We start from the raw sequence: 24197 nt of genomic DNA on the forward strand, positions 1-24197 counted from the left end.
ATTCCACTTTACGCTGATATTTTTAGTAACATATGTATTAGTGTCATCTTCCCAAATATGTTCCAGAAGAGTTGTGGAGGAAAGCTGGGTTTAAAATTCAAAAACAGAAATAACTAGGTTATGTGTGAATTATACTAAGAAATCTAAAAAGAAATAAAATGGTTTTTGAGTCCAGCAAGATTGTCTCCTTACCTACAAATTAGTAAAATAGCAAAAACTTAAAAGAAATTCCTTTGTTCTTCAGTATTCTTTTAAAAAATAGAAGGCAGTATGAATAAACATGATTTGTGCTAACATTTGTAGCATTGTTTCTCAGTTGGTTTTTAAGAAGTGTTTTATTGACAGGCAGTCATAGTCCTATCTACCACCTTAGATCAGACAATTTTCAGTGGAAATTTTTCAATATATGATCAGAAACCAATAATTAATGGAAAATATGAACAGAAAATCTTAGTGATACAATTTTGATTTCTAAAATAAAAGCATAACCATAAGTAATATGCCGTTATTTCTCTAAAATATAAAACCAGGGGCACCTGGGTGGCTCAGTTGGTTAAGCATCTGCCTTTGGCTCAGGTCATGATCCCTGGGGTCCTGGGATCGAGCCCCAATTCCAACTCCCTGCTCAGCAGGAAGTCTGCTTCTCCCTCTCCCTCTGCCACTCCCCCTGCTCGTGCTCTCTCGCTTTCTCTCTCCCTCTCTCTCTGTCAAATAAATAGATAAATCTTTTTAAAAAATCAAATATAAAACCAAATAAATGGAAGAAAAACATAAATTTCAAATTAGACTCAAAATTCTACTACATAATATAATTTACACTGGAGAAAGGTACTCAGGAATAAAAATCCACTGAGAAAGTTAATATTATAAAATAATGCATCAATTTTATTAATATTTATATAAGAATTAGAGCAAGTGATCTTTGCTGAGTTTGTAAATAAATTATTCATTGTTCCCAACCACCTTGAGAATTTGGCAAGCTACAAAAATCTTATTTTAGTATTCTTAGCAATCCAGAAACCATGCCTCCAAAGGTCACCCACGAAACTAAAGACTCCAAAATATGGTTCCCTCTCTACATATCTTTGTTCTTCCTCCTCCAATAAGGAGACAAATCAGTCACCCATGATTGATCATCAAAAAAAAAAAAAGTATGGCGAGCACAACAGAAGACCCAAAGATTATTTTATGCACTGAAATAGGTTAGTATTTAACATAAAAGAAAAGGAAGCCGTAATTGAGTAGTGATGATCATGATAAGTCCTCTTTTGATAACAAACAAAAAAGATAATAAAAAAGAAAGAGGAAGGGAAGAAAAGCAGTGAACAGAATGATAAAAAGAAATAATGGGATCCTTACGGTATTTAAAAGCAATCCTTTTAGGCTTAGTCTGAGCTGCTCTGTGTGTATGTGTGTGTGTGTGTGTGTGTTTATATGTATGTATTATTGGGATATGAGCATTGGCTCCATCTAGGTCGACTGAAATTTTTACTTCTCAAATGTAGTCTGAGGAGTACCAGAGATGCTGTTAGAAATGCAGACTTCCAGGGACGCCTGGGTGGCTCAGTCAGTTAAGTGTCTGCCTTCCCCTCAGGTCATGATCCCGGGGTCCTGGGTTCGAGTGCCACATTGGGCTCCTTGCTCAGTGGGGAGCCTGCTTCTTCCTCTGCAGCTCCCCCTGCTTGTGCTCTCTCTCTCTCTCTCTCTCTCAAATAAATAAATAAAATCTTTTTAAAAAATTAGAACATTTCTAAAATATGTTATTTGTTTATTAAAATAAAAAAGATATATATGGACTGTTGAGTATCCCTAAATGTGAGGCACTGTCCAAGGCACTGTAAATTCAAACAAAACAAAACCTGAAAAGACATGTACAATTTAGTAAAGAAAGGCAGACATAGGTATAAGTATGGACAATGAAGGGCCAGTGTCAGAAGTTTGTAAGGGTACATTGGGAACATAAACAAGAAAGGTGCTAATCTAACTGGGAGAAGTCAGGCTAGGAGAAGCCTCCTGAATGAGGGGGGCAAAGAGTAATCTGAAGATGAGCGGATGCTTGCTAGATACAAATGCAGACCCAAGAAAAACCGCCTATCTCATTACAGCACCGAAGATACTTTAAAAAAATAGATGTTGCAGGCGCCTGGGTGGCTCAGTTGGTTAGGCGACTGCCTTCGGCTCAGGTCATGATCCTGGAGTCCTGGGATCGAGTCCCGCATCGGGCTCCCTGCTCGGCAGGGAGTCTGCTTCTCCCTCTGACCCTCCTCCCTCTCATGTTCTCTGTCTCTCATTCTCTCTCTCTCAAATAAATAAATAAAATCTTTAAAAAAAAAAATAGATGTTGCTTTTACTCAGAATTCTGTCTGAGGTCCATTATTAAGAAATGTTAAAGAAAACTATGATCTGGTATGAATGAAATAATTCTCCATTACTACCCATCATCCAAGCATTTGCCCCATCTCAAACATAAGCCAGTTTAGGATAAGTGAACAGGTAAGCATGTATCAGCTGAACAGAAGGGCTATGACAATAATGAAGCAGAAATAATAAATCAAGATTCAAATAGTAGTATCAAATCAAAGAACATTGCAAGCAATTGTGAAGGAAAATATTCTCTGGATGAAACAAAATCCTCTTGGGGAAAGGCTTCTTTAAACTTTAAATCTCTAATGAAACAAGTTATATGCAATAACTGGCTTTGAAAAGTACATTAGAGAATTTTTGGACATTCAAAAAGTGGCCAGTATTGTCAATATATCCCAGGATAATACTTACCTGAACAAGAGCAGCATTAAAAGGAGACAGAAAGTAAAGAAACAAATAAGAAATTATGCACAATCACTAAACATCAGTTATTTGTTGTGACTTCTCAGTATATAATTTTAGCAAGGTATCAGAAAATATAAGAATTTTTATTGCAAGTATAAACTTTTCACATGCCAAGGAGTCACTCTTCAAGCACATTTTACTCTGACTAATAAAATCATTTAGGCCAGTAGTAATGGCATTTTTTCCTCTTTACAACTAGCCACTTTACCACAGTAAAAATAAATAAGGAAAAAAATTATAGTCTAGTGATATGAGACACAGGAAGCATTTTATAAAAAACCCCTGTTTCAAATATCTCTAAAAATCTCATTAGTACTAGGCATCTTTCTTTAGTGATTTAGTCATGTTATAAATGACTATTTTTATATCCCCCTATAACAAATATGATTGTATGCAAACTGGAAACCATATGTGTTTATGAAATAAGCATGGTGACATTCTGGTGTTCTCAGCCATGGCTGGGGATTAAATCCAAAGTTCTGTACATCTGTGGACGTCTGGGACTTTTAAAAAGATAGGTATCTCTCAGCAGAAATCTAGCTCTCAAAGAGGCTATGAAAAAATTAAGATGAAAATATGTGACTCAGTACCTTTATTTAATTTTTTTCCTTAATTACTCAAAGGGAGTTTTTATAACATTCTAATAACAAGATGAAGTCAAAAATGAAATTATTATTACAACTTATTAAAAGAGATGATTTAGAGACTATAAGCCTGCCAATTTTGGAGCAAGATTTCTTATTAAGAATTGATATGCTGCTTCAAATCTAGAGTAAATTTCCTTAACATTTTTGAAATTACAAAGTCCTCTAATAACTAATACCTTTCTTTTAATTCATTAAATCCTCAAAAAACATTTTAAGATAGTAAATCACTGCCTTACTTGGAACCATTGCTCCCAGGCTAAAATACAAAGAATTTTCTTTAAAAGAACTTTTGTGATCTACTATTTTCTCCTCTTCAGCCATATATTTTGCTACTTTATCGTTTACACTCTATCGTGTATTAGACTTCTTTCAATTTTTTGAATCAGTCATGCTCTGCTAAATGTCCCTGACATAGACAATCACCTAACACATTGATTCTCCTTGTATTAAAGCACTCATCACAGTTTGGGGTTATCTTTTAATGTATTTTCCCCACTTAGCTTAGAAGCCTCTGAAGGCAGGGAAAAGTCTGACTTTTTCATTACTACTCTATTTCCAGGCCCCAGTGCAATGCCTACCACACAGTGGATCTGTATGTCTGAGCATTCTTGTGTGCACTTGTGCTCTCTCTCATTCTCTCTCTCTCTACCCCTCCCTCCTTCCCTCCCTCCCCTTACAAATATAATGTATAACAAATGATGAAAAAATATATTATTATCATTGTTTCTTTCAGGACCTACTTTGTAGATTATTCATGGGAAACAGATCCTTTGCCACCTCTGAAAACTGACGTTTTTGTTTTCCTTGAAGAACAAGCAACTTTGAGAGGGTCATAAATAATTAAGTGAAAGAGAAGAGGCACCTGCCTAAGACAATCACCTAAATCAAACCTAGAAAACAATCAGACAGAAAATACAGCAAACTTACTCTCATATCTATTTTCTCTGCTTTAGAAAATGAAGCCACTCAGGGTTACAGAAGTTGAGTAAGTTTCCCAAGAATACATATCTACTAAGTGCCAGAACATTGATTTAAATCTAGGTCTATTGAATAGCTAGTATTATACTCTTTCCTGCATGAGCAAACATAGTCATATATTATTTTGAAAGTCTATGACTCTAAAATGACAATGAAAGCAGGGGAGCTTCTTAGTGCTTGAATTTTATAAAAACAACTTAGGATCCATTTTAACTGAAATGTTTTACAATTCCAATAATAATTAAAATATTTTATGTATAAAATAACAAAACTTGATCTATAGCAAAAAGAATTTATGATGTCATCAGCACATAATTATGCTTCATTAATATTATTTCTTAAGTTAAAGCTTGATTTGGCAAGACAACATCTTTCAAGTATTTGAAAGATTGACAATATTCAGCACTGGAGAGAATATGCAAAAGCAAACATTCTTATTTTTTTTTTTAAAGATTTTATTTATTTATTTGACAGGGAGAGACACAGCGAGAGAGGAAACACAAGCAGGGGGAGTGGGAGAAGCAGGCTTCCTGCGGAGCAGGGAGCCTGATGCGGGGCTCGATCCCAGGGCGCTGGGATCATGACCTGAGCCGAAGGCAGATGCTTAACGACTGAGCCACCCAGGTGCCCCCAAACATTCTTATTTTTAAAAATTTTTTTTAAGATTTTATTTATTTGAGAGAGAGACACACAGAGAGAGACAGAGCATGACAGGGGTGGAGGGGCAGAGGGAGAGGGAGAAGCAGACTCCCTGCTGAGCAGGGAGCCCACCATGGGGCTCATCCCAGGACCCAGAGAACACAACCCGAGCCGAAGTCAGATGCTTGACCAGCTGAGCCATGCGGGTGCCCCCAAAAGCAAACATTCTTATTCATGTTACTAGGATTATAGATTACTACAGTCTCTTGGAAGGACCATTTGGAAACACTGATAATCTGTAAAAGATATTCCTCTTGCCAGCAATTTCACTCTAGAAATGTATCTTAGAGAAATATTTCTAGGAATGTGCAAAAGTACATGTAGAACAATGTGCATTCTTTTTTTTTCAGATTTTATTTATTTACGTGTAAGAGAGAGAGAGATAGTGAGAGAGAGAGAGAGCACAAGCAGAGGAAGCAGCAGGTACAGGGAGAAACAGGCTTCCCGCTGAGCAAGGAGAACAATGTGGGACTCGATCCCAGGACCCTGGGATCATGACCTGAGCTGAAGGTAGATGCTTAACCAACTGAGCCACCCAGGCATCCCAATGTTGTGCATTCTTAAAAAAAATTGGAAATAACCCAAAGATCCAATGATGGTACATAAATAAATTGGGTTCCATTGCAAAGGGGTACTTGGCAAATGCTAAAAAGAATATGTGAGCACTATAATGTTTGGAAATAAAAGCTGGCCAAGATTGAAAAAAAAGTGACAGAACATTACATATAGTATACATCATACTATATTTTGATGGTAATAATAAATTTAAAACTATAGTATATGCATGAAAATATTTTTAAGACATATATAAAATGTCAATAATAGGTCTGTGGTTGAATTTAAATAAATGAGAAGAGTTATCATTAAAATTTTATAGCTATTAAAAATAGTATGAGATTATTTTGAAAAATACTATTGAATATATTTGAAAATTTAGAAGGATAAATTCCTAGAAAAAAACTCACCAAAAAAAGATTAAGTAATAATTAAGAAAAATAAATGCATAATTCCTAAGATAATTATTTCATTTAAAATTGTGCCACAAAAAAAAAAAAAAAAAAATTCTAGGACCAAATGGCTTTACCAGTGGATTCTATAAAATATTTAAGAAAGAAATTAACATAATCATCCAGACTCTTTCCAAATTAAAAGAGGCAATCTATTCCAACTCATTTCATGAGTTCAACCAACATAAACTTGACATCAAAATGTGAAAATTACAAAAGTTGAAAAAAATAGCTAAAAAAATCCTAAGTAATACATTATCAACCCCAACACAGTAATCTACATAATGGGTAATAAACAGATCATGAGGAAGTTAAATTTATTCCAGAAATGCTGGTTTAACATCTGAAAAATGAATCAATATTACCCATTGCATTAATCTAGCAAAAGAGAAAAATCATACGGTCATCTAAATAAATTTAAAATTATTAATTTTTTAAAAAATTTAAACAAACAGAAATGGGAGGGAATTTCCTTAACCTGATAAAGGTTACTTATGAAATGGTAAAGTATGGAGAAATTTTCTTATGAGATCAAAGAATGAGACAAAAATGTCAGTTATCACCCCTTTTACTCAAAATGTACTAGAGATTCTAGCCAACACAAAAAGGCAAAATTTTAGTAAGTTATAAAGAATAGATAAGAAGAAATAAGCTCATTATTCTCTAGATACAATTGAGTCTAGAAAATTAAAAGGAATCAACAGAAAAATTAACGTTGATAAGTGAGCTTTGTAAGTCTATAAAAGGTCAACATATAAAATTGACTACATACTTTTTATTTTTTTAATTTTTTTAAAGATTTTATTTATTTATTTGATAGAGAGAGCACAAGCAGGGGAAGTGGCAGGCAGAGGGAGAAGCAGGCTCCCCTCTGAGCAGGGAGCCCGATGAAGGGCTCGATCCCAGGACCCCGGGATCATGACCTGAGGCAAAGGCAGACACTTAACCCACTGAGCCACCCAGGCACCCTCATACTTTTTATTATTAACAAAGAGTTAGAAAATGAAATAAATTACAGTGCTTACGATAGCATAAAAAAAAATCAAATACCTAAGAATAAATATAACAAAAGATGTGCAAGATTTTCACACTGAAAACTTTAAGCATCATTTAAAGAAATCTTAAAAGATCAAAAAAAAGTGATATATATTTAGGCCATGATCATAAATGAAAAGATTCAATTTTTTTAACATGTCAATTATACTTAAATTGACTTCTAGATTAAATGCCATCCTAATCAAATTCCAACAAGGATTTTGTAGAAATTAACAAGCAGAATTTCAAATGTATATAGCAAGGCAAAGAGTCATTAACAGTCAAGACAAACTTAAAGAATAACCAAGCTGGAGGACCTACTTTAGCAAATATTAAGACATATTTTAAATCCACTGTTATTAATACTATGTCTATGGAATAATAGACAAATAATCCAGTGGAATAGATAGAAAGTCCAAGAACAAATCTGCCCATACATGGAACACTTGATTTAAGACAGAGGTAACACTGCCAAACAGTGGGGAAAGGACAGCCTTTTCAGTAAATGTCTCTGGATGAATTTTATATCCATAAAAGTAAGAAAGCAAAACTCAAACCACACACAAAAATCAATTCCAGATGAAATGTAAAACAATATAGTGTTTTGAACACAATACAAAAAATATCTCCATAACTTTAGTAAGGAAAGATTTATTAAACAAGACAAAAAAAATACTAACTCTAGACTGCATTAAAGCTGAGAACATCTGTTGATAAAAGATAACATTAAAAGAATGGCAAAGCAAATCATAGAGTGGGAGAAGATACTGGCAAATATTTTCTAAGGGCTCAAATTCAGAATATATAAGGAACTTCCTATGAATCCATAAGGAAAAGACAGATAATTCAATAGCAAAATGGACAAAGCTTCTGAATGACACTTCAAAGCAGCATATTCGAACGGCCAAAACATATATAAAAGGTGTTCAACTTCTTATTAATCAAAAAATGCAAATTAAAACCATACTTAGATATTCATCTCCATTAGATAGTTTAAGTTAAATACACTATTAATACCAAGAGTTGGCAAAGCTAAGCAGCAACTTGAAATCTCATACACTACAGGCTGGACTGGAAATTGGCTCAACCACTTGGGAAAAGCAAACAATTCCTACTAAGCATTGGCTTATGACTCAGCAATTTTAATCTTAGCTCAATCTTAGCAAAAATGCGTACACATATATGTACTACAAAAGACACATACAATAACAAATGTTCATAGGAGAACTATCGGTAATAACAGAAAACTGGAAACTACCCAAATGTCCAACAAGTAGAACAGATACATATACATTTTGGAGTATTCATACTATGGAATTCTATAGAGAAATAAAAATGAACTACTATTACATGCAGGAACATGGATATTCCTACCCAAAAGTTTGAGCAAAAAAATCGCATGCAAAAAGAAAGTGCATTAATATATGATTCCGTTTATATGAATTTCAAAAATAGGCAAAACTATTCAATGGTCTTGAAGTCAGAATAGTGGCTACCTTGGGGAAAGAGCAAGGTAGTAGTGATTGGGAGGGGCTGGAAGAGGAGTTCTTGGGTGCAGACAAGTTCTTTCTCCTGAACTGAGTGTTGATTTCATGGGTATAAGTACTTTGTTAAAACTCACTGAACTGACCCTTTTCTGTGCACTTTTCTGTATTTCTGTTATTTTTTAATTAAAAAGGTAAAGAAAAGCAGTACAAAGTTTTACTGAAAACAGATGCCTTAATTTCATTACCATTTAACTTGTGTGTAAACCAGAAATCGAAAATAACTTTTTTTGGAAAAACTGGGTAACGTTCTAGTACCAAAAGAGTTGTTATGATCTCTAAATATATGCAAACAAAAAGAAAAATACAGTCAATCAATCAGTAGGTATTTTTAAAGATTTTTCAATTAAGGGGCTCCTGGGTAGCTTAGCCGGTTAAGTGTCTGCCTTCAGCTCAGGTCATGATCCCAGCAGGAAGTCTGCTTCTCCCTCTCCCCCTCCATTCTTGCTCTGTCTCTTGCTTTCTCTCTCAAATAAATAAATAAGATCTTAAAACAATTTTTCAGTTAAAATACAGTATCATATTTAATGTATAAAAATATTATGCAATGGGAATTTTTATCTGATATAAAATTCTGTTACATTAAACAAGTTGAGTCCCAAACTGGAATATTATAAATGTTGTTTATAATATTTTAGCAGGCAATCTTGTCTGTTACAGATAGTGCATCTGTACTTTCAGTAACCATGACAAATACTATAAGATTAGATGCCTTAAGATAGAATTACTGTTTATGGTTTGTGGTGTTAGGAAGCAAAATTAGGGCAGAAAGGCATAAAAACTTCTGATGCTCAGTTCTAAGTTAAAATAATGAATTTTTAAATAGCACGTTGCAATTGCTTAATTCATTTTTGGGATACTTCCCCATGTAAATCACTGTAGTAGAAGACCACTTTGTTTATAAGATACCCATAAATACAACATATATAAATTTAAACTGCTTTAATCTCTTGTGTGGATACTAAGTTTATTTGGGATAGATACCAGTCACCAAAAAGGAGAAAATTTAAAATGTGGCTCACAGAAAACTAAAACTGGACGTCATGGAGAGGGATTAAGCCTAATAATTTAGGTTTAGGAGTTGGATAACCTACATGTAAATTCTATCTTCTATAATCATTAGCTTTTTAATATCTCTAATTTTTCTCACTTGTAAAATAGTAAAAAATGATAAATAAAATCCCACTTACTGGATTTGATTAAATTATGAGATATCACATCAAACACATTTAAAACAATGCCCAATACAGAGTGAACACTCAATAAATGGTTGTTGTCAATAACTGAGGTGAGATTATAGATGACATATTATTTACACAAGTCAAATAGTAAAAAATCAGTGTTATATCTCAGTATTTTTAATTTTCAAACTAGGCTAGATAAGTGCTGTAGGTAAGTATCCATCTATTTTTCATAAATGTCTTTTTAAACATTATTTCTGAAAAAATACTTGACTCATCAGATACTCTTAAGACTGTATAGACCATATACTAAACCAAGCTGGAAAAGTAAATATTGTCTACTTAATTAAGAATATCTTGGAAAGGTACTTTAATAATTCTAGTAAAGAAAATATGAAGAGTATTGTATTTATTGCCAGAAATTTAAAAAAATACACTCTGAAGTAAAAAAATTCTAAGTATAATATGTACTCACACACACATACCACACATATGTAGTGTAAATAATCAAATAAACACAAGATTTTAAAAATATGTTTAACACAATATTGCTATCAGTGGGTTTCACCTTAGATTATTAAAAACCAAAGTAAAAACTACATGTAGGTATTAGTGCAGCGAATTTTTTTTTAAAGATTTTATGTATTTATTTGACAGAGAAAGAGAGCACAAGCAGGGGGAGCAGCATAGGCAGAGGGAGAAGCAGGCTCCATGCTGAGCAAAGAGCCCAATATGGGATTCGATCCCAGGACCCTGGGATCATGACCTGAGTGGGAGGCAGACGCTTAACTGACTGAGCCACCCAGGCATCCCAGTGCAGTGAATTTTTACTGGATTGTTCAGGAGTCTCAGTAGATTATCAAGACCAACGTCCTTGACCTGGACAGAATGGTGGCTGGCATCTCTCACTGAGATGTTTTGGCTAAGCATAATACACCAGACATGCAACTGTACGTAAGATTACCTTACTTCTTGTCCGGACTTGCCACTAACATGATTTTAGGCAAACTACTTATTTATCTGAGCTTGTTTCCTTATCTGTAATTGTGGATAATCATGCCTTCTATCTAACTTTTAGAATTGTTGCAGAGTCAAACACAGTTATGGATGTAACCATGTTTTGTAAACTTCTGGACACAATGGAAGACCTCTTATTAAATGAAGAAAAAAGGGGATTAATTTTGTCAATATTAATTCCAACATAGCTAAATGTATATATGTACATTATCATGTAACTATACATTTCTTATTCATTCTAAAATGTAGAATTATTTAAAAGGGAGTTACCTAGTGGTCAGTCATTTGGGGATTATTCAATGTCTTAGGCATAAGTTTTCATTAAAAATTGTTTATTGGGCGCCTGGGTGGCTCAGTCATTAAGCGTCTGCCTTCGGCTCAGGTCATGATCCCAGGGTCCTGGGATCGAGTCCCACATCGGGCTCCCTGCTCAGCGGGAAGCCTGCTTCTCCCTCTCCCACTCCCCCTGCTTGTGTTCCTGCTCTCGCTGTCTCTCTCTGTCAAATAAATAAATAAAATCTTTAAAATCTTTAAAAAAAAATTGCTTATTAAGGGACTCTTTTCTATGCATCTCATATAAATCAACAGAACCAGGAAGTTAATTCTTAAAAAAATGTGAAAATTGACATAGCTTCTAGTTTTTGTTTGTTTCCAAGGTAGAGATATAAATCCTTTTTTCCTTGAAATCTGAAAAACAAGTTTAATCTTAACCTTCCTTTATTCATTTCTTCCAAAAATATTTATTATCAACTATGTCAGAGCCTTCACTGGACATAAGAGGAAAAAGGTCTCTATCCTGAGGGGCTTACAGTGGGGGTAATAAACAAGTAAACAATCAGTTACAATTTAGCACAGTAAGTGCTATGTATGGTTGGGGTTTCTATGTATTGTTATGGAAGGACTAAATAAGGACTCCAAACTCAGCCTTCAAGTTCAGGGAAGTCCTCCTAGATAATGTGGCAGCTCATCTGAGCCTTGAAGACATTAGGCAAACTCAATTATATTGCAGAAAGGAGAAAGGTCATTTATGGCAGAGAAGAAAGTATGGAGGGAGAGTGAAGTTTGGAAAAAAAGGAGAGAAAATATGATACATTAGGAGAAATGCAAACAATTCTGTGTGATTGGCATTATGGGAGACTGGAAATGGAAGAGTGTAGAACAATAAAAAATGAATTCAGACAATTAATCATGGACCATTTAATACAGAACTTTAGGTAAAATGCAAAGGGCTCTAGGCATCTTATTCTTAATAGACACTAGATGAGATTGCCTTTAGAGAGAGAACTTTGATTATGGTGTGGAGAATGTGCTTGAGTAGAAGACTGTAAGAGAGGGAGACTGAAGTAAGGACTCTCAACTCTGAATATCCTCATTTGCTACATGGGAAACAAAGACTTGAAGAGATTAGGTAATTTGCCAAACATCACACGGTTTGTAACTGGTGAGCTGGGTTTCCTGCAAAGCTCTGCACAACTCTAATACGTGTGTTCTTTAAGGACCAAGGAAACTACCTCTCATAAAAGAAATGAATGTGGCTAACCCTCAGTATCAGAGACCAGTAACAAATAAAACTGTGTAGGAAAAGCAACGACAGTCAGGTCCACATCATCAAAATCAAGTACAGGGGTGAACAATTATCCAGTGAATTAAGGACCATCTGGATAATCCCAGCAAAAGCAGATTTAGTGCCTGAGTCATTCAGATAATTGTGCAAACAATGTGCCTTGCTCTGGCTGAGTAACCTGGTCATTAATATCTTCCATAGTACGTTTTGCCCTGTGGCACTTTTGAAATGGACAATAGTAGCTCAGAAAGAATTAAGATACTATTCACTTCATGGAAAAGCCACATAAATAATAATGGGATCTTAATAGACTGAGAGGGTATTTTATATGTCCCCAGGAGCCATTTCACACAGTGATATATACACAATATACATAAGCCAAATCCCACTTCAAAGAATAAAAGAAGTTCAGCAATAGCACCCTCAAATGTGTGTTTTTATATTCAATTCTTCGTCAGGTAGAAGAAAGTTTTCTGAGCATTAAAGCAATGAAAAATACTACTACAAATAGACTTACAGGTTAAACTACAGTAAGGTTACAAATTTCTGTATGTCCAAAAACATAAAAGATAAAAGACCAAAAAAAAAAAAAAAGGGTGAAGAAAATTTTCACAGTATACAATGGATTTTTCTATTAAATGAGTTAAGAACCATAACTCAATAAAGAGTCAAATGAAATCCACAAATTAGGAAATACAAAGAGCCAATAAACATGAAAACATTTTTCAAAATCATTAAAAAATCATAGAAACACAATTAAAAAACCAGATACACAATTTCTATATCAAAATAGTCACAATTTTTTAAACCACAATACCAAGTATTAATGAGACTATTGCCCAATTGGTTTATACTGAGTATTAATTTGTGCCTAAACTTTTTGCTAGAGCAATTTGGCAACAAGCATTAGGAGTCTGAAAATATTTAAATGTATGACCTAGTAACATCTATGAAGTTATTATAGGAAATGGTCAGAAATGCAAAGATTAATGTATAATCATGTTCATTTCTATAAATGTGAAAAACAAGAAACAATCTAAAGAGTGAATCTATATAAGAAAATAGGTGGCAACCATAAAAAAATACATGGTTAGTAAGAATATTAAATGAAATAAACTAATGCTTATGGTATGATGTTAAGTGGAGATAAAAGCTAAATATAAAAATGAATATTTGCTCTAATTCCAAATTTGCACATTTAAAATACCTGTGTATACTCATAGAAAGAAAAAAAATTGGGAGGTCGCCTGGGTGGCTCAGTCAGGTAAGCACCGGCCTTCGGCTCAGGTCATGATCCCAGGGTCCTGGGATAGAGCCCCGCATCGGGTTCCCTGCTCAGCAGGGAGTCTGCTTCCCCCTTTCCCTCTGCCCCTGCTCATGATCTATCTCTCTCATGCTCTCTCTCTCAAATAAATAAATAAAATCTTTAAAAAAAAAAAAAAAGAAATAAAATTGGGAGGTTGAGAGTGGATCTCTCTGCGTGGTGGAATTTTCTTTCACTTTCAACTTTTCTTGAAAGATCCTGTATTTCCTTATAATCATAAAAATGTCATTTAAATGTAATATTAAATTAGTATACTTTTGAATGTCATTTTATACAATAGGTCATTCATACAACCATCATGAAATAATGACCTATCTTCCTCCAGCTACATTTCCAAAGTCCTATAACTAGTAAGTTCTATTCTCAGGATTTGAACCCAAGTGTTCTTGCTCCAAAGTTAGCACTGTGGATATGAAGATATGAAGTAAATCACAGTGAAAGTTGCAAAGAAGAGTATAACCAATAATGAAAATTAACAATGTATTATGTCAGTAGTATGTGGCATCCTAGATTAAAGCAGAGAGACATACGTTGGAAGGTTTGATGAATTGTCTACTGTACTAATCCAAGACATGCAACGATATATACACTTGTATTGGGGGAAATATATGATACAAATTAGAGATCAGAATAAAAATGGATAGTTTAATTACTGAATAGATAATGGCACTTGGAGATAGAGGAGGGAAGTCTGGAAAAAAAAAAAAAACCTAATCACAAACCAGAAGCCTGGAAAACTGTGGTATCCTTTGCTAAAAGCCAGTATTGGGGGAAAAAAAAGTTTTTACTACCTACTACTAATAGCTATTACTTATAAGTAATGAATACAACCAAGCCCTATTTTAAATATGTTACGTAGATTATTTTATTTAATACTAAAAAAATAAACCCACAGAAAACTCTGATGTAAGTGCTGTTATAATACCCAGTTGACTTACTGACATTCACTTATCTGCATAATGATATATAGATATTAACACAAGTAGGCTTCCTTCCAAAGCCTGTGCTCTTAGCCACCAGGTTAGTAATTTGGAATGCCTAATGGAGGAGAGATTAGGAAAGAAATGCAGAAGGAGAATTTTGTTTCCAATAGGATAAATTGCATCAGTTGGGGGAATTCACTTGAAAACCTGAAGCAGGAAGAGGAGTTAAGAGGGAGGCAAAGAAGAGAAGTTTAGAAAAAGAGAAAAATTATAACATCAGATCATTGCAGTATCATAAAGTAAAATCTCAAGGAGGAGATGGAGAATATGGAAAATGGCAGTTCAAAGAGAAAGAAAAATGAATAATAATACATCAATTAAAAAAAAACAATCATTGGACTTGAACTTACTGATGAATGGGTTCTTTGTTATGACGTAAACCATGACCAATTTATATATAGAAATAGATGGTGATGGGAAATGGATAGACATTGTTGTTTTCTTTTTTAATAAAGATATAACATGGCATGTTTTGTATAGAAAAGTATAAAAGGTCTATCTTTCAGCTTGGTCTGTAGTTGGTCTCAAGGGGCACAGATAAGAGAGAATATATAGAATAACCTGTACATAGCCATAACCCCTATTGGAAAATTGAATCACTCTGTGGCAGGATACAGAAATGCCTCATGTCTCCCATTACTCCTCTTGGAGAAGATAACAGAGCCAAAGGAAGTTTCCAAAAGTAGTTCCCAACACATAGCCTTCTATTAATAAATATATTATGCCTCAATCATTGCTCCAAATCATTCCTTATGATGATACTTTCTCAATAAGAATCTTCAAGCCTACTTAGAACTGTGTTCAATGTGGTGGAGTATACAAAAATATAGGTCATGGTCTTTTTTCTGCAAAGTGCTTCTTTGCCTAATTAGAAGACAAATCAGACATGTATATAAGGGTTAAGCAAATAAATAAATAAGACCAAGCATCTGAATAACTGAATAACTTTGGCCTGTATTGTTACTGGTATAACATTGACCAAATTTTGTTATCAATACCAAAAATCACAGGAAGCTGAAGGATTCTGTTTGAGGGTAACTGCTATGCAATATAATTCATAGTAGGTTGTTGAAATATTAGGGTTGAAATAGTGGAATTTTAGAAGGCTTTAGGCAAATTTCTGGTATCCTCTAAATCTTAGTTTTTTCATCTAAGAAAATGAAAAAGTTACCATCTGGATTAAATAACTTCAGGCAATGGGAAAAATAAATGCACATACATCTATAAATGAAAGTCCATGTAATGCAAATAAATATGTGAAAAAGCAGCACACATTTAAATATTGGATCCACAAGTAAAATTGGTACAAAGAAATAGATTAAAACTATCTAGTTTTACATCTTGCAAGGTGGGTGGATCTTTTCCCCCCAGATCTCCAAATGCTACTAGCTATAAGTTACCACCCAAATAAATTTACAACCCACCAACGAAGGTAGGGCATACACAAACCATTGTGCTCTGATGAGTTTAATAAAATATCCCCAATATGATATGTATTTATTTGATATGTGTGTTACATTTCAGGCTGGTAAGGTTCATAGGTACATTGTAAAGCTGAAAAATTCAGGGAAATGGATGAAGATCAAATAGCACTCTAAGAATGTATTCAAAATAGTATCTGGAAATACTGCTATTCATGTGCGTTACAGAGACATTATTCCATGCAGGGTTTCCTCGGTCTGAACACATCTTCTCTCTGGCTTTTCCCCCAATGGAGAATTTGATTCCCTTTTGCCCCTCCCACTCAGTGCTTCCAGATTGCTTCAGAAGGCCCAGGCAGCCTGCTCAGCAGCAGGCAAACAGGGCTGGGTGTGCATGAGCTATATATAGCTCCACCTTGGAGATGTGCACACACAAGCACACATACAAATGCCCATGCTGCATTTGGCATGAATAAATGAGAAAAGGTTGCAGCCTTCCCCTTTCCTTTTTCCCCATCACCCCAAATTTTCAAAGCAGGGTGTCATCGGTTCCCTAGAGTGATGCAGCCTCTAATTTCTCTGCAATTCTTCTGCCTACTGCTTCCAGCAATCTGACTCCGGCAGGAACCGGCATTGGGCCAACACCTACTTCCCAGATGCGGTCACCCAGGGAGGCTGCCTTGCAGCCGCAGGGAGCCCAGCCGGGCACAATTACTTGACTCTCTGGGAATCCCTGAGGATAAACCCGTTTTTTACAAACTAGGCGAAAAGGTTCCCCATAGACAACACCAGGCTAGGAGAGAAGAGGCGAAGGCTTCCCTGCCTCTCCCCTCCTCGGTCTGCAGCAGATAGGCGAGAAGGGCCCAGGTCTTCTCAATAGAGACGCAATTAATCGGTAAATGCCCTTAGAGTTGCGGGATTTCTTCCCCACCCCCCGCTCCTGAAGGGAGCCAGTCCTTAACAGAGGAGCCAGGGAGCAAACAAGTGCCTTCCTCCCCTCGGCCCAGTCATTCCCAGTTTTTGCAGGGATGAGCTTGCTAGTCTAGACGCAAGGTACGAGGGTAAACGAGTAGGTGCAGACATGCGTGGGGAGGAGCAGAAGCTCTACTCGGTTTAGGAAGACCTGCGGGTTCCCGGCTGCTGACATGTCTGCTCCCCCATACCCTCCCCTGCGGGTGGACATAGCATGCCTTGGGCGCGACACCGGCCGCGGCGCCGAAGCCTCTGAGAGGAAAGTTGACGAGACACAGATGGAGGCTCGGTCCCCTCTCCTAGGCACTGCCGCCTGCCCCGCCCGTCACCGGGGCTCCCGCACCCCTCCTTCCCAGCACCCAGACGACCTCCATCCCAGCCCTTCCAGCCGCACTTCACGACGAGAGCTGCAGCGACCTCACCAGATTTGGGGGTGACGAGGGCGGGGCGGGGCTGGGGGAAGGGGAAGAGGAAGGGAGGCAACAGTAGCATGAAAATACGCATTTTTTTTTTTTTTCTATCTGCAAAGAAGGAAAAGTCCTGCCTCCTACCTGGTCTCCGCTCCTGCTCTCCTCGGTGCGGCACAGCTGGACCATAACCTACAGGTTTCCCACTTCCGCTGCCAACACCTGGGAGCGCATCTCCGCACCGGGCGCCCCTCCTAGCCTCCGCGGAGCCCTGCCTAGCTACTTGACAGCAGAAGCCGGGCCTTTTAGAGCGGTCATTGGGGCCGCGGGGAAAGGGGGGCGGGCACCGGAGAGAAACCCGCGTCTCTCATTGGATAGGCGGAATGCCACTCTCACGCCAGACCAGGTTCTCGCTGCGGACTGAGGTTGCTGCTAAACCTAACTGCAAAGGGTCTCTGCAGTCCCTGGCATCAAACCTGCTGCCACTGGATCAAGGACCCCTAAGAGGAGGGAAATTGGTTTGATGACTTGTCATCTGAGAGCCCCAAGAGGGAGGAAAGGGCCAGGCATAACCAGACACCCAGCACTTTCCAGAGCTTCCCTGGAAGGGACCATCTGCTCTGGGAGATATGACAGGAGAAAATACCAGGAGCACTGCCTTGATAGAGAAGCACGAACTTCAGTTAAGAATGGAGCAAAATACAGAAATACATACACTTAAGTGAAAAAAAAATCACACGAAATAAAAAGACATGAGGGTTTTGTTTGTTTCAAGTTCCCATTTTTGCCTAAACGTAACATGGCAGTTTTCCCGTGGAGTAAAGGTTGAACTGTTTGTTCTGTACTGCAGAGAAACTCCAAAATATCCCCTGGTAGGAACAGTGCTTTAAATGGGAAATAACCTCTCCAGAAAGAGTAAAGGAAGGAAAGCAAGGCCAAACTGCATGATGGACTTACCTTGGGCAGTTCATTTGGTGGTAGAAGTCTTAAAATAATCACCACCAGACTAACTGATAATCAATCTGTTTCTTTTCTACTGATATTAGTCCCTCATTCCTTTTGTGCTCAAACCCTGAGGCTGCAGAGGATGTATAAGCCAACCTAATCCTAGGTGATCCCAAGCCTGCCTTTTAGGTGAAGGGGGCCAAGGATAAAACAAGCTTGTTCCCATCTTTCATCTCTGCCATTTGTCCAGGTGGAATCAGGAAGCTGTGGGATTCAAGGCACTTCTCAAATGGGGGAAAATGATAGAAAGATTACCAGCAAAATTGGAGGAAGGGAAGCATCTTATTTTAGTGCTGTACAAGGAAACAATCTTCTCACTTGCAGGCTGCCTCCTTTCTGCAAATAGCCATGTTCTGCATCCACCTAAATTAAGTAGTCATCTTAACCAGTGCTGAACATGACACAGCTCACTGGACACCTGTTAGAGAAAATGGCATTGTTATCAAATGCTCAATAAATGTAGGCTCGTACCTTAGTGCTTATAGTTGTTATGACTATTGGCCAGACTCTTCATAAAACGTTCTCTTTATAAAACTAGATGATTCGGGGCGCCTGGGTGGCTCAGATGGTTAAACGTCTGCCTTCGGCTCAGGTCATGATCTCAGGGTCCTGGGATCGAGTCCCACATCGGGCTCCCTGCTCCTTGGGAGCCTGCTTCTCCCTCTGCCTTTCTCTCTCGCTCTCTCATGAATAAATAAATAAAATCTTTAAAAAAAATTAAAAAAAATAAAAAAAAATAAAACTAGATGATTCGAATCAATGTATTTGGAAGTGGGAAGGGACCCTAAAGATAACTTATAGAGAGCAATACATATGGCTTTTATGCTGGGAACCCACTTACCCCTGAATGGGAATAACTAGAAATGTAATGGCAAGTTTCAAAACCAATCAGTCATGGTTCTATGTAATATGCCATTAGTCTTGCATCTCCACTCCAGGGACCCACACCAATTGTTCCATTTAATTGGACAAATCATGCATTACTTAGTGCATTTACTGAGCACTTATTCTGTGCCACACCCTGTGTTAGGTGTTAGGGAACTAAACAAGAATAATCCATAGACCGTGTTAAAGAGAGACTCAGGAAGCAATGAAGATAGTAAAATATTATAGTAAGGAATATGTATTTTCAACACTAACATCTTTTGATTCCTAAGCCTATATTATTTTGAGTAACAGTGAACTATAGCAGACCCTCCCCTAGATTTAAGCAGTGAGGAGAAAGTGAAGTATCAAGGAAAGAAACTGAACATTGAGGTTAGCACAAAAGTTGAAATTGGAAGTGAAAAGAATACCAAAGAAATCTCTGCTATCCTCATTCTTTCATTCCTTAATTCATTCATTTTTTTCAACAAATATTGCTATTGTAAATATAGTGATGAATAAGGTAGGCAAGCTCTCATGGAGCATATTGATTTTTCAAACAGACAATGTTACTTTGCATATTTACTGATATAATTACAGCTCACACATACACACACAATTTGGGAAGAGTATTACGAGGATTATAATTTCTATCTGGGCATCAGGCACCTCATATATTTTCAGATAAAACAGACTATCTCCAGGTTATTGGTAATTATCTCAGAGAGCAAAACCTGTACATCTGTTCCCAGAATACATATATTCTTATATATATGAATATATCAAAAGTATCTGCTACAGTGCATTTTACACTTTTCAAATTACTTTCAGACAAAATTCCCTTTTCCTTAAGTAAGCAGAAGAGTCATTAGTAGCTCCATTTCACAAATGAGGAAATTGAAGTAGCCAAGGAAATGTATTCCTTTGAAAGTAAAGGTAATTAAAATATAGTTATGTATATAATGTTAGGTGTATAAGAGACATTCAGTACTTAAAGGTGAATATATGGTTTATAAAATGTGAGAATTTAAAGAACTTTAGAAACTCTCAGTTTCCACCATTATTCTGTGAAGGAGAGACTCAATTATTATAATTAGCTCAGGATCACGTACCTACTTAGAAGCCAAGGTGAGTCTAGAACTCAGATCTTAGGGCTACTCCTTCATTATTTTTTCACCACAATGAACAATAACTTTGGTATCTCTTCCAGCAGAGTTCTTGCCCCTTTTCCTCCCTGAACCACACAGCCTTTTGAAATTTTCAAGACTGATCCAACAGTATACTCATTTTCCAGCATCTATAAAAATATATGAGAGCATGCCACTTTAACTGGAAATTAAGCAGGACATAATCAGTAGCTGAGATTAAGTTTGCTTGTCAGTTGGGGGTCTGCCTCATAAGACAGGGATCAGAGTAATTGGGGCTGGTGTTCAGGTATACAGAAAGCTGATGGAAATGGGTGGCTAGCTAGGCAGATTGCCTCTAGCACATACTGTCCCTAAAATAAGAAAGAGGAGAACAGCAGAAACATTAGTCTGAACCCTCACTATCTGACAGCCTGGTAAAGAACCTATTTGCAAAACTCTAAAACAAACAGTAGGAAAACAAAGAAAAGAAAAGAAACAGTAGGAAAATTTTGCCTGGTTCTCTGGCTGGCTCTGATTGCCTCATCACTTGCAGAGTTCCCCAGCACAGTGTACTGGGTATTACATTGCTAAACTTCCCTTGGCCCTACTATTGAATTCTCCTGCCATCCATCCCCTCCTTCTTCCACCCTGCATTGGCACTCTTTCTTGAAGCATTCCAATTTCCTCCAACCAGTGATTAAATCTTACAGCAGCAGTGCAGTTTCCACAGTGTGTATTCCTTTTCTTTCTCCTGTGCCCCACCCACCGTTTCCTCACTCCGAAGCTGCCCAGAATGGTTGCATGCATAGCCTGTGGTAGCAAAGACAGGGGAGAATAAGAAAAAAGGGGCTTTTCCAACCAAAATTACAAATGAAACTCAACAGAGCAGAAAGACAACAGAGGCTCTGCCCACTAGTACAAAGATTGTCATGCTAAACCCAGTATGCAGTGTCTCAAAGAAGATCACATCAGCCCACTGACCTAGCTTTTACATAGCCAATAGGGAATGATTGCAAAGGGATACACACACACACACACACACACACACACACACACACACACACACTGCACCATGTGGCTGGAGAAAGAGGTGGGGAAGATAGTTTTCAAATAGTAAATACTGGAAACACAGTTGACAGTAGCAGTTTGCTACTCACCCGGGGCCACTGCAATATTTTTGGAGATGAACAGTAGGATTAGAATTCCTTTTGTTTTGTTAGTGACTGCTGTGCACCACAAGGGCAGATTTACAGAAAAGCCACTGATATTACTGATATTGCCAGGACATCTTCACACAGATTCCAGTGTTTCACAGTAGAACCCACTATTTCCCGTTAATATTACTCCATTTGCATAACGGGAATCAACCTGTGATATAACAAAAAGGCATGTTACTCCTTAGTCAGCCAGTATGTCCTCAAAATTCTTTCAACTTGTGAAACTCATGGGGAAGGACAATGCTCAATTCAGTTGTTAAATTGGAGTTTGGTCTCTGCTACTCACAGAGAGTAGGTAGTCAGTTATTATTAGTGAACTCCATTGTTAACCTTAATTAACATTTCCTTTCCCTTCTTTCCCAATAGCCACCTAGAAACACTGAAAATTTCATTTTCTGAGTACATCCTTGAAATGATGAATACCTTCACATCTGGAGTGGACATGGGATGAGACATTAGAAGACCTTTGTTCTACTCTGATCTAGTAAATAGCTAAGAGGCTAGGGATGGAACTGTAATACTCAGTTTCCTAGAGCATAAAATGAGGAGCAGAATGACACAAAACTATTTGTTAATAATATGGTACCAGCATCTTTATAAAAGGTCATCTACCCAAATATACACCCTACTCCCCAAAACAACCAAAAGAAGCAAAGGGAGAGGTACAGAGGAAATAATTTTCCATTTCACCCAAATTTTCAAGTTTATTGGCCTAAAGTTGTTCATAAAATCCCCTTTTTGTGTTTAATATCTATTAGATCTGTATTTATGATCCAGTTATCATTTTCAATGTTGATAAATTGTGGGGTTTTCCCCTTATTAGTTTTCTAGTGTTTAGAAATTTTATTAATCATTTCAAATATCAATTTTGGCTTTTTAATTTTTCTGTAATATGTATGTGTTTTCTATTTTATTGATTTCTTCTCTTACCTCCATTATTTCCTTCCTCTTACTTTACTTACTTACCAGAAAACAGAGTTATAGATGACAAAAGAAAGAAAATGAGACAGGAATGTCCCAGGAAGGAGACATCCAGAAAGGGAGAATTGTCAGTTCAGAGTATAAACTCTACCCAAATTTTAAACTGACTCCTAAACCATATATACACAGGACAGACTCCAAGCAGTACAGATAAAGTTAAAAGAGTTGTAATAGGATAAATAATGGCCCCTTACTCTCTGGAACCTGTGAATGTTACCTTACATGGCAAAGGTCTCTGCAGAAGTGATTAAGGATCTTGAGATCGGGAGATTATCCTGGATTATCTGGCTAGGTCCTAAATGAGATCACATGTATCCTTATAAGAGGCAGGCAGAAAGAGATTTTACTATACACAGAGCAGATGGTGATGCGAAGACAGAGCAGGGAGAGATTTGAGGATGCTGGCCTTGAAAATTAGAGTGATGCAGCCATATGCCAAGGAACCCCTGCAGCCACCAGAATCTGGAGGAAGCAAGGAATGGATTCTCCTTAGGGCCGTTGGAGGGAGGGTGGCCATGCTGGGCCACCTTGATTATGGCCCAGTGATGCTGATTTGGACATTCCAGTCTCTAGAACTGTGAGAGAATATTTTTTATTGTTTTAAGACATTTGTTGATTTAAGTGAGAGGATAAATTTAGTTGTTTTGTTGTGGTGATAATTTGTTACAGAAGCCATAGGAAACTAGTACAAGAATTTAACAGAGATTTCAACTGCTGCCTGCCACAGGGGAGACAGAATTTGGAATTTGAGTACACCCAAGTTAACCACCTTTTAAATGAACAAATGAAACATATTCATACTCTTCAAAAAGACATAACAGAATCTATAATCTCTACAATGTATCATTGCAATGACATAACAGAATCTATAATCTCTACAATGTATCATTGCAATGTCCAGGATATAATCTAAAATTACTATACATACTTGCCTCCCCCTACTACTGCCTGCCTCTCAAAAGAAAAACAAAAACAAACCAAAAAAATGAGATTTATACTTAAGAGTAAAGGCAAATATGATAGTTAGGAGACAAGGATTTTAAAACTGCTATTATAGTTATGCTCAAGAGCAAAAAGGGAAATTTGTCAATAATGGGTATTTTCCCAGGTAAATTGGAAATCTACACACAAATCTTCATCCTAGAATCTGTTTCCTGGGTAATTCAACACAATTTAATAAATCATACACACTCATTATATAACATATTAAAAAAAACTAGAAGACATAATAGTTGGAAAGAAATCTACCCAGAAATTGATAAATTATTGTTTGATATTATTAATTTACTAAGCTTTTGTAACTATAAATTTTCTCTGAATTTTCATGGATGTTCCAATAAAAGCTGACTAGTTTCAACTACACCCAAATATTTTGTTTTTTTTTTATAACCCTTC

General features: G+C 36.7%; 1 protein-coding gene across 2 annotated transcripts in view; it reads right to left on the reverse strand.

The window, feature by feature from the left end:
* The window catches only part of CNTN1 (contactin 1), a 362269-nt gene extending 344336 nt beyond the window's left edge, over positions 1–17933 (reverse strand). For both annotated transcript variants that reach the window (XM_032420205.1, XM_032420204.1), the window contains exon 1: positions 17753–17933. The gene's annotated coding sequence lies outside the window, so the exon portion shown is untranslated. The remainder of the gene's footprint in view (positions 1–17752) is intronic.
* Between the last annotated feature and the right edge of the window lie 6264 nt (positions 17934–24197).

This window comes from Phoca vitulina, unplaced genomic scaffold (assembly GCF_004348235.1).
Source record: "Phoca vitulina isolate PV1807 unplaced genomic scaffold, GSC_HSeal_1.0 scaffold23, whole genome shotgun sequence".
Lineage (NCBI taxonomy): Eukaryota > Metazoa > Chordata > Mammalia > Carnivora > Phocidae > Phoca > Phoca vitulina.